At 47.8% G+C, this 18,008-nt stretch overlaps 1 pseudogene; it reads right to left on the bottom strand.

Annotated features, from left to right (window-relative positions):
* The window catches only part of LOC115083664, a 256,969-nt pseudogene extending 241,996 nt beyond the window's left edge, over positions 1–14,973 (bottom strand).
* Positions 14,974–18,008: the final 3,035 nt, after the last annotated feature.

The raw sequence follows: 18,008 nt of genomic DNA, 5'->3' as shown, positions 1-18,008 counted from the left end.
AATCCAAGTATACTATATCTACCGGTTCACCTTTATCCACATGTTTATTAACTCCTTCAAAAAAGTGAAGCAGATTTGTGAGGCAAGACTTGCCCTGGGTAAAGCCATGCTGACTTTGTTCCATTAAACCATGTCTTTCTATATGTTCTGTGATTTTGATGTTTAGAACACTTTCCACTATTTTTCCTGGCACTGAAGTCAGGCTAACCGGTCTATAGTTTCCCGGATCGCCCCTGGAGCCCTTTTTAAATATTGGGGTTACATTTGCTATCCTCCAGTCTTCAGATACAATGGATGATTTTAATGATAAGTTACAAATTTTTACTAATAGGTCTGAAATTTCATTTTTTAGTTCCTTCAGAACTCTGGGGTGTATACCATCCGGTCCGGGTGATTTACTACTCTTCAGTTTGTCAATCAGGCCTACCTCATCTTCTAGGTTCACTATGATTTGATTCAGTCCATCCGAATCTTTACCCATGAAAACCTTCTCCATTACATCCTCTTCAGTAAACAGCGAAGCAAAGAAATCATTTAATCTTTCCGCGATGGCCTTATCTTCTCTAAGTGCCCCTTTAACCCCTCGATCATCTAACGGTCCAACTGACTCCCTCACAGGCTTTCTGCTTCGGATATATTTAAAAACGTTTTTACTGTGAGTTTTTGCCTCTACAGCCAACTTCTTTTCAAATTCTCTCTTAGCCTGTCTTATCAATGTTGTACATTTAACTTGCCAATGTTTATGCTTTAAGCTATTTTCTTCTGTTGGATCCTTCTTCCAATTTTTGAATGAAGATCTTTTGGCTAAAATAGCTTCTTTCACCTCCCCTTTTAACCATGCCGGTAATCGTTTTGCCTTCTTTCCACCTTTCTTAATGTGTGGAATACATCTGGACTGTGCTTCTAGAATGGTATTTTTTAACAATGACCACGCCTCTTGGACATTTTTAACTTTTGTAGCTGCTCCTTTCAGATTTTTTCTAACAATTTTTCCCATTTTATCAAATTTTCCCTTTTGAAAGTTTAGCACGAGAGCTGTGGATTTGCATACTGTTCCTCTTCCAGTCATTAAATCAAATTTGATCATATTATGATCACTATTGCTAAGTGGCCCCACCACCGTTACCTCTCTCACCAAGTCCTGTGCTCCACTGAGAATTAGATCTAAAATTGCTCCCTCTCTCGTCGGTTCCTGAACCAATTGCTCCATAAAGCTATCATTTATTCCATCCAGGAACGTTATCTCTCTAGCGTGTCCCAATGATACATTTACCCAGTCAATATTGGGGTAACTGAAGTCTCCCATTATTACTGCCCTACCAATTTGGTTAGCTTCCCTAATTTCTCTTAGCATTTCACTGTCCGTCTCACCATCTTGACCAGGTGGACGGTAGTATATCCCTATCACTATAGTCTTCCCTGACACACAAGGGATTTCTACCCATAAAGATTCAATTTTATATTTAGTCTCATGCAGGATGTTTATCCTGTTGGACTCTATGCCATCCTGGACTTAAAGCGCCACACCACCTCCTGGGTGCTCCTCTCTGTCATTGCGATATAATTTGTACCCCGGAATAGCATGGTCCCATTGGTTATCCTCCTTCCACCATGTCTCTGAGATGCCAATTAAGTCTATGTCATCATTCACTGCTATACATTCTAATTCTCCCATCTTACTTCTTAGACTTCTGGCATTAGCATACAAACATTTCAAAGTTTGTTTTTTGTTTGTATTTTCATTCTGCTTTTTAATTGTTAGGGATAAGTTTGAATTTTTTAGCTCAGGTGAGTTTTTAGTTACAGGCACTTGGATTGCTTTTCTAATTATTGGAACCTCACTGTCAGGAAGCCCTAATTCTAATGCATCATTAGTATCCTTTAAAGATACCTCTCTCCGAACCATGAGCTGCTGAGCGACTGTCGGCTTTCCCCTTTGTTCTAGTTTAAAAGCTGCTCTATCTCCTTTTTAAAGGTTAGCGACAGCAGTCTGGTTCCACCCTGGTTAAGGTGGAGCCCATCCCTTCGGAAGAGACTCCCCCTTCCCCAAAAGGTTCCCCAGTTCCTAACAAAACTGAATCCCTCTTCCTTGCACCATCGTCTCATCCACGCATTGAGACTCCGGAGCTCTGCCTGCCTCTGGTGACCTGCGCGTGGAACAGGGAGCATTTCAGAGAATGCTACCCTGGAGGTTCTGGATTTAAGCTTTCTACCTAAGAGCCTAAATTTGGCTTCCAGAACCTCCCTCCCACATTTTCCTATGTCGTTGGTGCCCACATGTACCACGATAGCCGGCTCCTCCCCAGCACTGTCTAAAATCCTATTTAGGTGACGCGTGAGGTCCGCCACCTTCGCACCAGGTAGGCATCTTACCAGGCGATCCTCACGCCCACCTGCCACCCAGCTATCTACATTCCTAATAATCGAATCACCAACTATGACGGCCGATCTAACCTTTCCCTCCTGGGCAGTAGGCCTTGGGGAGATATCTTCAGTGCGAAAGGACAATGCATCACCTGGAGAGCAGGTCCTTGCTACAGGATCCTTTCCTGCTGCACCTGGTTGGTACTCTCCCATCATGAGACCTTCTTCCTCCAAGGCAGCACCAGGGCTGCCAGTCTGAAGTTGGGACTTGACTACTATGTCCCTGAAGGTCTCATCTATATACCTCTCTGTCTGCCTTAGCTCCTCCAGGTCTGCCACTCTTGCCTCCAGAGATCGGACTCGTTCTCTGAGAGCCAGGAGCTCTTTGCATCGCATGCACATGTACAACTTCTCACCGGTGGGTAAAAAATCATACATGTGACACTCGATGCAAAAGACTGGGAAGCCTCCTTCTTGCTGCTGGACTGCTGCCTTCATCTCAATTTTGATCAGTTCCTATTTAAGTTTTAGGTTGCTATGGGAGTAGGAATGTGTCTAACGTCCTTTAAATGTTTTAGTGAATTCACTATGTGTCTGGTAGTGGCCTACCGGGGTCTGATCGAATTCTCAATAAAGTTTTTGTTGATGGTTTTTTTTTTTTGTGAAAGTAGCACCTGCCTATAAATTAAGGGATGAGGTGGGTGGGTTGGGAAATACAAATAGTCTAACTTCAGTTAGTCAGCCTGAGTGACTCACTGCTCCCTTGATTAACAAATATTGGTCCCTATTCAAACCCAATCACACTACCTCAACACCTTTCCAAGGTGAGTAACTGAGCTGAACTATTCAACATTTTTACTTAGGTATACACTGCTCCTAGCTTATTTCTAGCTTCTGGCTACTTTTTGGGTTGTTTTTTTTTTTTTTTTCAAAACAAGCACTCAGTTAGTATTAAATACAAACACTCAGTTCTTTAAAAGTCTGGAGAACACTCAGTTCTGCAGACTTTTAAAAATAAACACACTACCTACTGCTACCTTATTGACTGACTAAAAATACAAACAGTCTAACTTGTTTATTCACTGCCTACCTACTGCTACCTTATTGACTGACTAAAAATACAAACAGTCTAACTTGTTTATTCACAGCCTGACTATTAAAGGCACAAATACACAAACACATTAAGTAATATTCCCAAATAGTTAACTTTGCCCCAATACTTTAAAAAAAGACAATGTCCCAAGTAAAAACTTACTGATTCCTTTCAGCCACCAGCAAGGTGATCCTCTCCTCTCAGTGTTCCCAGGCTCAGCGCTTACCGGCTTCAGCAGCAAAGTCCACACCAGGAACTGGTTACCGGACCAAGGCACACCTCTGAGGGATCTCGGAAATAACCTCAGGAATTCTCAACTGGGGGAGGGACCTTACGTATCACCACAGGAGAACGGGGCTTGGTATGGGGATTGCACCTCCACATCTGCTAGGAGACAGAGAGATACTGGATGACTGAGGTCACTGCAGGGGTGTATCTAGGGTGACGTCAGCTTTGAAACCTGAGTCTATCTCAATCTGCTAGCAGGGGAGCGCGTAACCCATTGGTCCTGGCTCCATCTGGCTATATGCTAGGAAATTTATGTTTTTTAAATTGACTTTGTTGTTCATTATAGTTTTTTTTATCCATAGATGTTTTTACTATTTATGTTGTAATATTTATATTGAATTTAATGTTTTGTTTTTAATTATTTATAATTTTTAATTGATTTTATTTATATTTATACTGTAAACTGTTATGATTCTTATCAGAATAACGGTATATAAAATAATATAAACAAAATAAATAAATAAAGCGGGGGAGGGAGAGGTGTAGACGTGACCTGGCTGAGAATTAAAGACTAAAAATGACCAAGGTTTGGAAAATTACTTTTGGGGGTTCAACTTCTTCTTCCTTGAAATTTGTGGATCAGCAACAAGAGACAAAGATCTTTATACATTTAATTTTCACTAGAAAAGAAATGTGGTTAATTAGAAGAAGAGATTCCTTAGATATTTGCAAAGCCTCCCCTAAATAATTATTAATCATCTCCCCTGGTAAAATATTCTCTCTTGGGAAAGTTGATAATTCTAAAATATTTCTCTTTTGGCAACATTTTCCATATTCTTAATTTTTCTTCTAACAAACTTTATCCTGAATGGACACAGGAGAATTAATGAGTAAATTTCCTACCTTGTTCTCCAGTGCCTGCAGCCGCTTAGCATGAGAGGAGATTTTCCCTTCAATCCTTTCCAACTTGCTGCTCATTGTTGCTTCCAGCCGCTCCACAACCATCCACAGAAAGCCCAAAGTCCTGGGCTGCAGTGGATCCAGAGCCAGCCCTGCCCCCTCCTCTGATCCCGGGGGCTCTGCCAGAGGCTGCACCGAGGAGGGATCTGGCTCTGGAGAAGGCAGAACCCCCTTCCTGGGCTCCACTGAAGTCCCAGAACCCATAAAACCATCCATGGGAGACGGGCGAGATTTAGACTTTCCCTTTCTATTCGTTGTAGTCAGAATCAGAGACAGGTCGGGCTGAGGACCAGAGAAAGAGAGAATTTGGAGCATTAATTCCCTCCTGTACAGGGCACTTTGTGAATTAACAGAAAACCCTGCAGAAAACACTCTCAGCACCTTTGTATCAAACCCATCACATTTAAACAGCGCTAACTCCCAAAACTCACACAGCAACATCCTATCTATGAAACAACAAAACTGGAAGTGAGGTAACTTGCCCTAAAGCAGCTAAATAATGAACTTTATGTAATATGTGAATTAGAGATGTTTTTAAATAAATAAAAATCTATTCCCTGCTGGAAAACAAAACAAGTTGGACTGATACAAATCTTACACAAAAATTAAATGCTAGCAGAATCCTTCACCTCAGTCCCACATGGAATATACAGACAGACCCTCAGCAAATACAGGATAAGGGAATAGCAAATTGAAAAAAAAGTAATACAAATTATAAAACGACAATAGTAAAGTAAAATTACAGGTTACAGAGAGCACAAAACATAAATCTCAGGTTTCTGTGTGCAAGTAAAATTGTGAGCTTTGAGAGGAGTCTCTTGCAGGCTAACTCCCCTCTACTCTCTTTACGGGGCGGTGCTTAGTGCTCCTCCCATTCAAGCTTTGACCCTTAAATCCTAAGGGGTAGATTTTAAAAAATAGCGCGATCGCGTACTTTTGTTCGCGCACCAGGCGCGAACAAAAGTACGCTGGATTTTATAAGATACGCGCGTAGCCGCGCGTATCTTATAAAATCCAGGATCGGCGCACGCAAGGCTGCCGATTTTGGGCAGCCTGCGCGCACCAAGCAGCCTGCCTCCGTTCCCTCCGAGGCCGCTCCGAAATCGGAGCGGCCTCGGAGGGAACTTTCTTTCGCCCTCCCCTCACCTTCCTCTCCCTTCCCCTACCTAACCCACCCACATCTAAACCCCCACCTTTATCCATGGATTTACGCCTACCGGAGGCAGACGTAAATCCGCGCGCGCCAGCACCCGACACGGGGGCTGTTCCGGAGGGCGCGGCCACGCCCCCGGAACGCCCCGGGCCGAAACCACGCCCCCGGGCCCGCCCCCCAAATGCCGCATCACGCCCCCGAAACGCCGCGTCATTTGACGACGCCCCCGACACGCCCCCTTAAAAAAGCCCCGGGACTTGCGCGCGCCGGCGGCCTATGCAAAATAGGTGCGCCGGCACGCGAGGGCCCTGCTCGCGTAAATCTGGCCGGATTTACGCGGGCAGGGCATTTAAAATCCGCCCATAACATTTTAATCCTCAAGTTTCTGAAAGTCAAATTATTGTGAATCCTATGGGCAGCAATCAGAGCAGCTCATAAGAATGGCTGCAAACATAGGGGCCGATGCAAAAATCTTCCCGGAAAGAAGGCACTGACTTTTCTTAATGCACGCATGGCGCCTGCAAGGGGGGCGCCATGCAATATTTAAATTAGAGGTCACGCTAGGAAGGAGGCTCTAGGGTCGCTTGGACAACCTTACAGGACGCGCAGTTTCGTTTACCCCTTATTCAATAAGGGGTAAACGAATGTCAGGAAGTATTTCTTCACGGAGAGGGTGGTGGATGCCTGGAATGCCCTTCCAAAGGAAGTGGTGAAGACCAGAACTGTGAAGGACTTCAAAGGGGCGTGGGATAAACACTGTGGATCCATAAAATCAAGAGGCCGTCAATAAAGAGTGGGTGGCTCGCCAGAATGACGGCTACTGCCTGGAGATAATACCCTTATTCAATAAACATACACATGGTTACTGTGACTCCAACATCGCTCTAAGCTTCAACAGCAAGAGGAAATGTGGAAAAAAGGATTCGCACTCACAAAGCGGGGAGTAGCTGGCTTGTTACGGCGGTTACTACCCCAAACCAAATAAGCCTGATACTTCACTTTCAATGCATATCCAGCATAGCTCTCTGCTTCAACGGCAGGGGAGAAGAAAAACCGATACTTCACGCATATCCAGCATAGCTCTCTGCTTCAACGGCAGGGGAGAAGAAAAAGGATTCACACTCACAAAGCGGGGAGTAGCTGGCTTGTTACGGCGGTTACTACCCCAAACCAAATAAGCCTGATACTTCACTTTCAATGCATATCCTGCTTCAACGGCAGGGGAGAAGAAAAACTGATACTTCACGCATATCCAGCATGTCTCTGCTTCAACGGCAGGGGAGAAGAAAAACAACCAATAAGGGCTGAATGGCACGGTCTGGGTAAAGCAGATGGGCATGGGTGAAGCTTGCTTATTGCGGCGGTTACTTCCCCTACTTCCCCTACTACCCATAACTAATCAAGCTTGATATTTCACTTGGTTGCAGCTCCATCACTGCTCTCTACATTAATGGTGGGGGTGGAAGGGAAATAGAACCAAAGAGCTAAGAGAAACAGATAAGTATGAGAAAAAAAATGTGAAGCTTGCTGGGCAGACTGGATGGGCCGTTTGGTCTTCTTCTGCCGTCATTTCTATGTTTCTATGTTTCTATAATAAGGGGCCGAAAACGCGCAACCAAACCCCCGAACCTAATAGCGCCCGCAACATGCAAATGCATGTTGATGGTCCTATTAGGTATTCCCGTGCGATTCAGAAAACAAAATGTGCAGCCAAGCCGCACATTTTGCTTTCAGAAATTAGCGCTATCAAAGGTAGGCGCTAATTTCTTCGGGCACTGGGAAAGTGCACAGAAAAGCAGAAAAAACTGCTTTTCTGTGCACCCTCCGACTTAATATCATGGCGATATTAAGTCGGAGGTCCCGAAAGTTACCAAAAGTAAAAAAAAAAATGTGAAGTCGGCCCGCAGGTCGAAAACTGAACGCTCAATTTCGCCTGCTCTCCCGCGGACTTTACTGTATCGGCCTGTATCGGATCCTTCCTAGCGCGATCCGCTGAGGCTGCCGGTTATGAAGACCGATGCCGGTAAACTTGGCCTCGGTTTTCATAACCTGCGTGTCTGCCAGTAATGAAAACGGCCGCAGAGTTTATTGGCTCCAGGCAGGCGTTAATATCTGAGCGATAAATATGTGTGTCTGAGACACACATTTATCTTTTTGCATTTGGAGTGAATGAGTGCATTTGCATGTGATGAGCGCTAACTCATTCACTCCGTTTCCGACGCGCGTTAAATAGGCACTAATGGAGAAATTACTTACCTGATAATTTCGTTTTCCTTAGTGTAGACAGATGGACTCAGGACCAATGGGGTATAGTGTACTCCTGTTAGCAGTTGGAGACGGATCAGATTTCAATCTGACGTCAGCCCCTAGTACATATACCCCTGCAGGAAGTGCAGATCCTCAGTATTCTTCCTTGCAAAGCATCGTGGATATATGTTTGACTGACTGATTAACTTTATAACTTCATAACTTGGTTAACGTTAAAACTTGATTAACCTGATTAATAGATTGGTTGGTGAGCTATAGCTGGAGACCGCCGGAGAGCTCAACCTGAAGTGTCGACACCCAGTAGGGTGGATATCCTAGGTAAATGAAAATCTGTCTTAACCTTGAATCATGTGTGTGTCCGGCAGCCAAGGGCGGGATACTGAGTCCATCTGTCTACACTAAGGAAAACGCAATTATCAAGTAAGTAATTTTTCCATTTCCTAGCGTGTAGCAGATGGACTCAGGACCAGTGGGATGTATAAAAGCTATTCCCGAACAGGGTGGGAGGCTGCCTGTGACCCACTCAGTATTGCCCTTGCAAATGCCGTATCCTCTCGAGCTTGAACGTCGAGACGGTAGAATCTGGAGAACATATGGATGGAGGACCATGTTGCCGCCCTGCAAATCTCGACGGGTGACATCATTCTGGTCTCTGCCCAGGACGCTGCCTGGGCTCTGGTTGAATGGGCTTTGACCTGTAGAGGCGGGGGCTTTCCTGCTTCTACGTAGGCCGCTTTGATCACTTCCTTGATCCAGCGGGCTATGGTGGCCTGCGAGGCCGCTTCCCCTTGTTTCTTTCTGCTATGAAGGACGAAGAGGTGGTCCGTCTTTCCTACGGGTTCCTACACCTCCAGGTATCTGGATAAGAGTCTGCCGATGTTAAGGTGGCGTAGATTCCGGGCTTCTTCCGAATTCTTCAGGGCATCCGCCGATGGAAGTGAGATGGTCTGGTTAAGGTGGAAGTGAAAGACCACTTTGGGAAGGAACGAGGGAACCGTGTGTAGTTGGATGGATCCCAGTGTGAACCTGAGTAACGGCTCACGGCAGGACAGTGCTTGTAGTTCCAAGATGCGTCGGGCTGAACAGACTGCCAGCAAAAATACAGTCTTTAAGGTCAAGAGGCGGAGAGACAGGCCTCTGAGGGGTCTGAAACTGTTTCCTGCTAGGAAGTCCAGGATGAGGTTGAGATTCCATAGAGGTACCGGCCACTTTAGTGGTGGGCGGATGTGTTTGACTCCCTTCAGGAAGCGTGACACGTCTGGGTGGGAAGCTATGCTGTCGCCTTCGCTCCTTGAGCCGTAGCACGATAAGGCTGCCACCTGTACCTTGATGGAATTGAGGGACAGGCCCTTCTGAAGCCCGTCCTGTAAGAATTCCAGGATCACTGGAACTTTGAATGAGCGTGGTTTGATGTTGTGATCATCGCACCAGGCTTCAAATACTCTCCAAATCCTTATGTACGTTAGCGATGTGGAGAACTTGCGTGCTCGGGAGGGTGTCGATTACAGCCCCCGAGTATCCGTTCTTCCTCAGGCAAGCCCTCTCAATGGCCAGACCGTAAGAGAGAATTGAGCTGGATCCTCGTGGAGGATCGGTCCTTGCTGTAGTAGATCTCTGTGAGGCGGCAGGAGAAGAGGGTTCCCTGACAGTAGTCTTCTCATGTCCGCGTACCATGGACTTCTTGGCCAATCTGGAGCCACCAGAACAACTAGACCCTAGTGTAGTTGAATCTTGTGAATGATCGCGCCCAGCAAGGGCCACGGTGGGAAGGCATATAGTAGGGTCCCCGGTGGCCAGGTCTGGACCAGGGCATCGATCCCTTGAGACTGCGGTTCCCGTCTGCGACTGAAGTATTTGGTCACTTGCGCGTTGTCTCTGCTTGCCAGAAGGTCCATGACCGCTGTCCCCCACCGGTTCACTATCATCTGGAATGCTGTGGGCGACAGCTTCCATTCTCCGGGCTCTAAGCTTTCTCTGCTGAGGTGGTCCGCCGTTATGTTGTCTTTCCCGCCGATGTGGACAGCAGATATCTCCTGGAGATTCGCTTCCGCCCACGCCATCAGTGGGTCTATTTCTAGGGACACTTGCTGGCTTCTGGTGCGCCCCTGTCGGTTGATGTAGGCTACCATTGCGGCGTTGTCTGACATCACTCTTACTGCTTTGTCCCGGATCCTGTGGGTGAACCGTAGGCAGGCTAGTCTGACTGCCCGAGCTTCCAGTCAGTTGATATTCCATCCTGCCTCTTCGGTGTTCCTCCGCCCTTGGGCGGTTAACTCCTCGCAGTGTGCCCCCCATCCTCGTAGACTGGCGTCTGTGGTGAGTAGGGTCCATGATGGGGAGGATAATCTTGATCCCCTGTCCATGTGGTTGGTCTGTAACCACCACCGTAGCTGGGTCCAGAGCCTGCCAGGGAGAGTCAGCCGGATGGTGTAGTTCTGGGACCGTGGGCTCCATCTTAATAGAAGTGAGTGCTGAAAGGGCCTCATGTGGGCTCTTGCCCATGGCACTACTTCCAGCGTGGATGCCATCAGCCCGAGGACTTGTAGATAATCCCATGCTGTGGGACGAGGGTCTTTCAATAGTGTTTGCAGCCGGATCCACAGTTTTGATCTCCTCGTGAGGATCAGACTGACCTTGTCTTCTCTGGTGTTAAATAGGACTCCTAGGTATTCCAGTGACTGGGAGGGCTGTAGAGAACTCTTGTTTGTGTTGATCACCCATCCTAGGCTCTCCAGTAGAGTTATGACTCTGCTGGTCGCTTGGTGGCTCTCCGCTGGTGACTTCGCCCTGATCAGCCAATTGTCTAGGTAAGGGTGCACCTGGATCCCTTCCTTCCTCAATGATGCTGCCACTACCACTATTACCTTGGTGAATGTCCGGGGCGCTGTGGCTAACCTGAAGGGAAGCGCCCGGAACTGGTAGTGGTGGCCCAGGACCTTGAAGCATAGATAGCGCTGGTGTTCCTGATGAATTGATATATGCAGGTAGGCCTCCGAGAGATCCAGGGAGGTGAGGAACTCTCCCGGTTGTATTGCCTTTATTACGGAGCGCAGGGTTTCCATGTGGAAGCAGGGGATCCTCAGGTGACGGTTGATCGACTTGAGGTCCAGGATGGGCCGGAACGTTCCTTCTTTCTTGGGTACGATAAAGTAAATGGAATAATGCCCAGTATTTGCTTCCTGTGGAGGTACCGGGGTGATGGCCTTGAGAGTCAGCAGTTTGTTTAGCGTGGATTCCACTGCCGCCCTCTTGGCGGGGTCGTGGCAAGGAGACTCCACGAACTTGTCCGGAGGGGTTCGCAGGAAATCCAAATAGTACCCCTCCCGAATAATGGCTAGGACCCACTTGTCCGACGTTATCTCAACCCATCTGCGGTAGAATAGGGTTAGTCTGCCCCCTATGGCTTCTTCCTTTAGACGGGTCGGCTGAATCTCATCGTGGAGTGCGACTGGGACCAGAACCCGAGCCGGTTCCTCTCTTGTTGTGCCTGTTCCGAAAGGACTGGTTTCTGCCTGTGGAGCGTGGCGCTTGATAGCTGTTCCTGCTATAAGGGTTGAAGCGCTGTGATCCTCTGTCCCGGGATGATCTGGGGAAGGGTCGCTGGTTTCTCTTTGTCTTGTCTTCTGGAAGGCGCGGCAATGGGGAGTCTCCCCATTTGTCGGCCAGTTTCTCCAGTTCGCACCCGAACAGGAGGGATCCTTTAAAGGGCATCCTCGTGAATCTAGCTTTGGAGGATGTGTCCGCTGACCAGTTTCGGAGCCAGAGTTGCCCCCTGGCCGTCACTGAAGATGCCACCCCTCTGACCGCTGTGTGTACGAGGTCGGAGGCAGCATCCGTTAGGAAAGATAATGCTGGTTCCATGACCTCTCCTGGAATGTTATTCCTGGCTTGGGATAAGCAGGCACGTGTTACCACGGTGTAACAGGTCGCGATTTGAAGAGCCATGGCGGTGACGTCGAAGGACTGTTTCAGGATGGACTCCAGGCGCCTGTCGTGGGCATCCTTGAGCGCTGTCCCTCCCTCCACTTGGATGGTCGTGTGCTTTGCAACCGCACAGACCATGGCATCCACTCTTGGGCAGGAAAAGAGATCTTTGGTTGCCGGGTCCAGGGGGTACATGGCTGCTAGGGCTCGTACCCCTTTGAAGGTGGACTCCGGGGCGCTCCATTCCAGGTCAATTAGCTGTTGCGCAGCTTGTAGCAGCGGGAAATGGCGAGAGGTCTGGCGGAGGCCTTCCAGTAGGGAATTCGGCTTAGGTTCCCCTGGAGAGCCTGGGGCCGGGATGGCGAGCTCCGAGAGACATTGTGAAACTAAGTCCGAGAGTTCGTCCCTTGCGAAAAAGCGTCTCATGGTGCGGTGAGGCTCTGTCCCCAGGGGGAGTTCTCCTTCTTCGAGAGGTTCGGCCTCCTCTTCGGATATGTCCGAGTCCTCATAAGTGGGACGTCTGGATCTTGGAGGCCTGTATCTTTCTCTTGAGGGACCTGGCGCACCAGGATCCTCTCGTGGAGCATGTGGATGCGAAGCTTCAGTTTGCATTCGAACAAAGGTGTGGATCCCCTGGAAAAATTCCACCCATGAGAGCGAAGCAGGGTCCAAGCCGGGTGGCGCTGGTTCTTTGGGGGCCCCCGGCTGAGGGGGTGTCCCTCTGGGATTTACTAGGTCCCGGGTGTCACCCGAGGAGCTGGTACTCGGCCCTGGGTGCGCGAGGCCTTGGCCTGGGTCCCCCAGGGCCTCCTCACACTGTGAACATAGGGCGTCGGCCGCCTCGCTCTGTGCGGCCCTAATGTGGCCTGCAGGGCAGAGATCTTGCGCTTTTAACTCATTATCTGGCGGTGCCATGGTTGTCTGCGCTTAAATCTGAAGCGCTCCTGTGCGCCCGGGTTGCGTGTGAGATATGCGCGCGGCTGTGCGCCCAAGATTTATGCGCACAGCTCGCGGCGCGCGTAATTTGGGCACCTCGCCTTTGCGCGTGTGGCTTATGCACACAAGGGATATGTGCGCGCACGTTCGTGCACAAGAGGATTTGTGCGCCTAAAGCCAACTTTGTGCTGTGCGGCGAATGGAGCGGCGAATGAGGACAAGATGGCGATGGCAAGCACACGGGCAAGATGGCGACCACCTCTGAGAGCCTCCACGTGGCCGGCCCTTGGGCTAACCGGGGTCTGTCCCTGCTAGGGAGGATCAACCCGGTGGCGCTGGTCGCATCACTGACCTGCGCTTCTCTTCTATCCTCGGAGACCGGATAACAAAAGAGGATTTCTACCTTACCTTGTCTTCGGCGCTTCCCGGCTTCGCTCCGGGCGGTCTCCGGCTGCGGGGGGTAGGGGGTAAATACCTTCACCGCCGTGCTCGAGAATGCACCCGCTGCCTCTCAGCCGGGGGCTAGGTCCCCGCCGCGAATCGGCCGCCGAACCGAGGCTCACTCACCTCCGAGGGACCACGGAAATCACCTCGGGAATCTCAACTGGGGGAGGGACCCGAGGGTATCACCGCAGGAGAGCGGGGCTCGTCTTCCGTAAGTATCTTTTCTTCTTAAATTTGGGTTTCTTTGTAGTTTAGTTCTAATGCTCTGAGAGCGTGCAGATAGTCCCTAACTGCTTTGGAGATGGAAAATACTGAGGATCTGCACTTCCTGCAGGGGTATATGTACTAGGGGCTGACGTCAGATTGAAATCTGATCCCTCTCCAACTGCTAGCAGGATTACACTATACCCATTGGCCCTGAGTCCATCTGCTACACGCTAGGAAATCCCCCTATTGCATGAGGGGGTGGATTTGCGCCTATTTAACCCACGTCCCACAGCAGGTTAAACAGTGCGCTCGGATCACTGTATTGCATCGGCCCCATAGATTGCGCCTTAAAGACCTGATTGCCACCTTGATTTCCTTTCCACGCTCCCAGGTGCCGATGCAATAAAGGTGCATAGAATCTCATGGTGCCCCAAAGGGGGGGCATCATGCAATATTTAAATTAGGGGGTCACACTAAAAAGGAAGTGCTAAGGTCACTTGTGCGACCTTAGCACCTCCTTCCTAGCGTGACCCGCCGCGGCTGCCTGTCTGCCAGTAATGAAAACAGCCCCCGAGTTTACAGGCGTCGGTCTTCTTTACTTGGTCTGCCCAGTTTTTTTTTTTTTACTTTAAAAAAGAAGTACAGAAAAGCAGTTTTTTTGCTTTTCTGTACTTTTCAATGCGCTCAGCTATTAACTCCTGCTCCAGCACGTTACTGTAACGGAGGGAATAGCTAATCCGATCATTAACATATCATATACATGCGGCGGGCAGAAAGGGATACGCGTCGATTTCAAGAAGTGGTAAGGACGCGTAAAACCAGATACTGAATCGCGGATTAGACATACGCGTCCAAATTGTGCGTACAAAGAGGGTTAGAAACAGGGTAACCGCAGCCGCGCTTTACTGTATCGGCCTGTGAGCGATAAATGTGCATCAGAGACCTACATTTATCTTTTTGCATTGGGAGTGAAGGAGTAATAGGCTCATTCCCATTCGTTTACATGTGATGATCGCTCTCTCATTCACTCCGCGTGGGACGCGCGTTTAATAGGCGCTAATCCCCCTACTGCATTAGGGGATTGATTAGCGCCTATTTTCCCGCGTCCAACTGCACTGTATTGCTTCGGCCCCCCCAGTGCAGAGGCCCCCGCCTGGAGCCCTTTACACTCAGTCCCGCTGCTTGCTAGAAACCGTCACAGGGACACCAGAAAAGAACGGGTTGGAAAGACACCGCTTACCCTCCAGGGCTGAGCTTTATTGCAGTCGCTAAAGAATCATCATTCTGCGACTGTGGGTGGCGCTCTGCTGCCGATGAGTCATCATTCTGCGACTGCGGGTGGAGTTCTGCTGCCGGTGAGTCATCAATGTAAGACTGCTGGTGGAGTTCTGCTGCCGGTGAGTCATTAAACTGCGACTGCTGGTGGAGCTGCTGCCGATGAGTCAACAATCTGCGACTGCGGGTGGAGCTCTGTTGCCTATGAATCATCATTCTGCGACTGCTGGAGGGACTGTGCAGCAAAGCAAAAAGCTGTGAAATCATTGAGGGTTGCCGGCAGTCAGGTGGTCAGTCCAGACCTAACGCAACCGCACAATTGGTTTTTTTTTCTCCTGCAGAATGGGAAAAGAAATAGCCCAGCTGAGTGTGAAATAGCCCGAGCTGCCAACAATGTGTGCATTACTGTGGGGCCATAATATTTGCAGGTGAGCTAGGAGGAATCTCCCTCCCCCTCCTCTAGGTGTCTCGGAGGAATATTTATGCCAAAGAAAATATACATAAAGGAATTAGAAATTGTCTCATTAAAAGAAACGCAATATGTACTGCAAAAAAACTACATGTGGAGAAATCTTGAACGGCAAAGAAGAAAAATATAATCTTCAAAAATGCATTAAAAATGATTGCATCACCACATTGTGCTTTTTAAATAAAATGCAGCATGACCTTTCCTTCTCCCTTCCCTGCAGCCACTATTTACTCTCTATTCCTGTGAAAAAAAACTCAGCTCACACTGTTCACTCTCTCATTCCTCCACTTCATAAGAACATTTATTTATTTATTTATTATTTTTATATACCGATCTTCTTGCATTCGATACAAATCAAACCGGTTTACAGTGAATATAAGAAAGATGCCATAATGAGTCTGACCAAGGGTCCATCAAGCCCAGCATCCTGTTTCCACCAGATTACAAGTACGTGGCAAGTACCCAAACATAAAATAGATCCCATGCTATTATTGCCAGTAATAGCAGTGAATCTTCCCTAAGTCAACCTGATTAATAGCAGTTAATGAACTTATCCAGGAATTTGAACTTTTTATAAACCCAGGTACACTAATATTTATTTATTTATTTATTTAAATTCTTTTAATATACCGATGCTCAAGACCAGGTCTTATCGTACCGGTTTACAATGAACTAGGGGGAAAAAACCAGTTAACAATGGAAGCAAGAAATTACATTATAACAGGGAATGTGGAACTTGGTTGTTAGAGAAAAGGATAGGTTAAACAATTTCTAACTGGAGAACAAAGCAAATAAGCAGAAACGTGAGTGTTTACATGGTAAGCATTATATACAAAATTACGTGGTGTGTAATATAAGGCAAGTTATATTAAAGTGCAGTTAGCCGAGAAATAGTTCCTTTTTTGAGTTGCTGAAGGAGGACGCAACCGCGGGGTATGTAACTGTGGGGGTGATCCTGCGGTTTCTTCAGGGGTATGCTTGGGCGAACAACCAAGTTTTTAATTTTTTTCTGAAAGTGATATGGCAATGTTCCTGGCGGAGATCTGGCGGAAGAGAGTTCCAGTGATGCGGACCGGCAGTTGATAGAGCACGTTTTTCAATGGTGTTGTGGAGAATGGACTTTTTTGGGGGAACCTGGAGGGAATCTCTGTATGCAGATCTGGTGGGTCTTGCAGAGGCGTGTGGTTTGAGGGGTATGGTAAGCTGGAGCGAGGATTCCTGAAATAAGGTTTTGTGGATAATAGTAAGTGTCTTGAAGAGAATTCTGTGGCGAATGGGTAGCCAGTGGAGTATTTTTAGAATCGGGGTGATGTGGTCCATGCGGCGAGAGTTTGTGAGGATCCTGGCTGCAGCGTTTTGCAGCATTTGAAGAGGTTTGGTAGAAGAGGCCGGGAGACCTAGCAACAAAGCATTACAATAGTCAATCTTTGAGAATAGTATGGCTTGAAGGACCGAACGGTAATCGTGGAAGTGTAGAAGAGGTCTTAACTGTTTTAGTACCTGTAGTTTATAAAAACCTTCTTTGGTGGTGTTGTTGATGAATTTTTTGAGGTTCATTCTGGAGTCTAGGAATGCCCCCAGGTTTCTCACTTGACTTGTTAGTGGTGTGTTGGTATTGAAGGCTAGCGGGTTATTATCATTGGGGGAAATGATTAGCAGTTCGGTCTTGGACGTATTGAGTACGAGGCAGAGACTTGTGAGAAGGAGGTTGATGGTGTGGAGGCAGCTATTCCAGTAGTTTAGGGTGTCTGAAACTGGATCCTTGATGGGGATTAGGATCTGCACATCGTCTGCATAGATGAAGTATGTGAGGTTGAGATTATTGAGGAGTTGGCATAGGGGGAGAAGATATATGTTGAATAGGGTCGGCGAGAGAGAGGAACCCTGGGGAACTCCTTGTTTGGCAGCTACAGGGTGAGACTCTTTGTTGATTATTTTAACTTTATAGTATCTGTCGCTTAGAAAGGATTTTAACCAGAGGAGTGCAGCCCCTGAAATGCCTATTTCCATCAGACGGTTGATGAGGATTGTGTGGTTAACTGTGTCGAACGCTGCCGAGATGTCTAGCAGGGCTAGTAAGTATGATTGACCTTTGTCGAGACCCAACAGGATGTTGTCCGTTAATGAGGGAAGGAGAGATTCTGTATTTCTGCATTTCCTGAAACCGAATTGCGATGGATATAGTATGTTGTGGGATTCGAGGTAGTCAGTGAGTCTGGTATTGACCAGCTTCTCCATTAGCTTGGCTATGAAAGGTAGGTTAGCGATAGGGCGAAAATTTGTGGGGTTAGATGGGTCCAAGTTGGGTTTTTTTAGTAATGGTTTCAGCGAGGCTGTTTTTAAAGCATCCGGGACAGTACCGTTTGAGAGTGAACAGTTTATGATGTCGGCCAAAGGTTTGGCGATGATGTTAGGGATTGTGAGAAGGAGTTTGGTCGGGATTTGGTCTATAGGGTGCGAAGAGGGCTTCATTTTCTTGATGATAGTTTCTATTTCCAGGGATGATGTAGTATCAAAAGATTCTAGAGACCGTTTGTGTGTCAGTGGGGCATGGTTTTGGTCAGGAGGAGGCTGGGAGTTGGGAATGGGGTTGGAAGATAGTAGCGGGATAAGTAAATTTTTTATTTTGTTGTCGAAGAAGACTGCCAGCTCGGAGGATTTGTTTTGTGCTTCTTCTTCCGGGATGG

Source organism: Rhinatrema bivittatum, chromosome 2 (assembly GCF_901001135.1).
Source record: "Rhinatrema bivittatum chromosome 2, aRhiBiv1.1, whole genome shotgun sequence".
In the NCBI taxonomy this organism is placed as follows: Eukaryota; Metazoa; Chordata; class Amphibia; order Gymnophiona; family Rhinatrematidae; genus Rhinatrema; species Rhinatrema bivittatum.
Note: the sequence above shows the minus strand (reverse complement) of the source record. Positions and strands in the feature narration are given on the sequence as shown.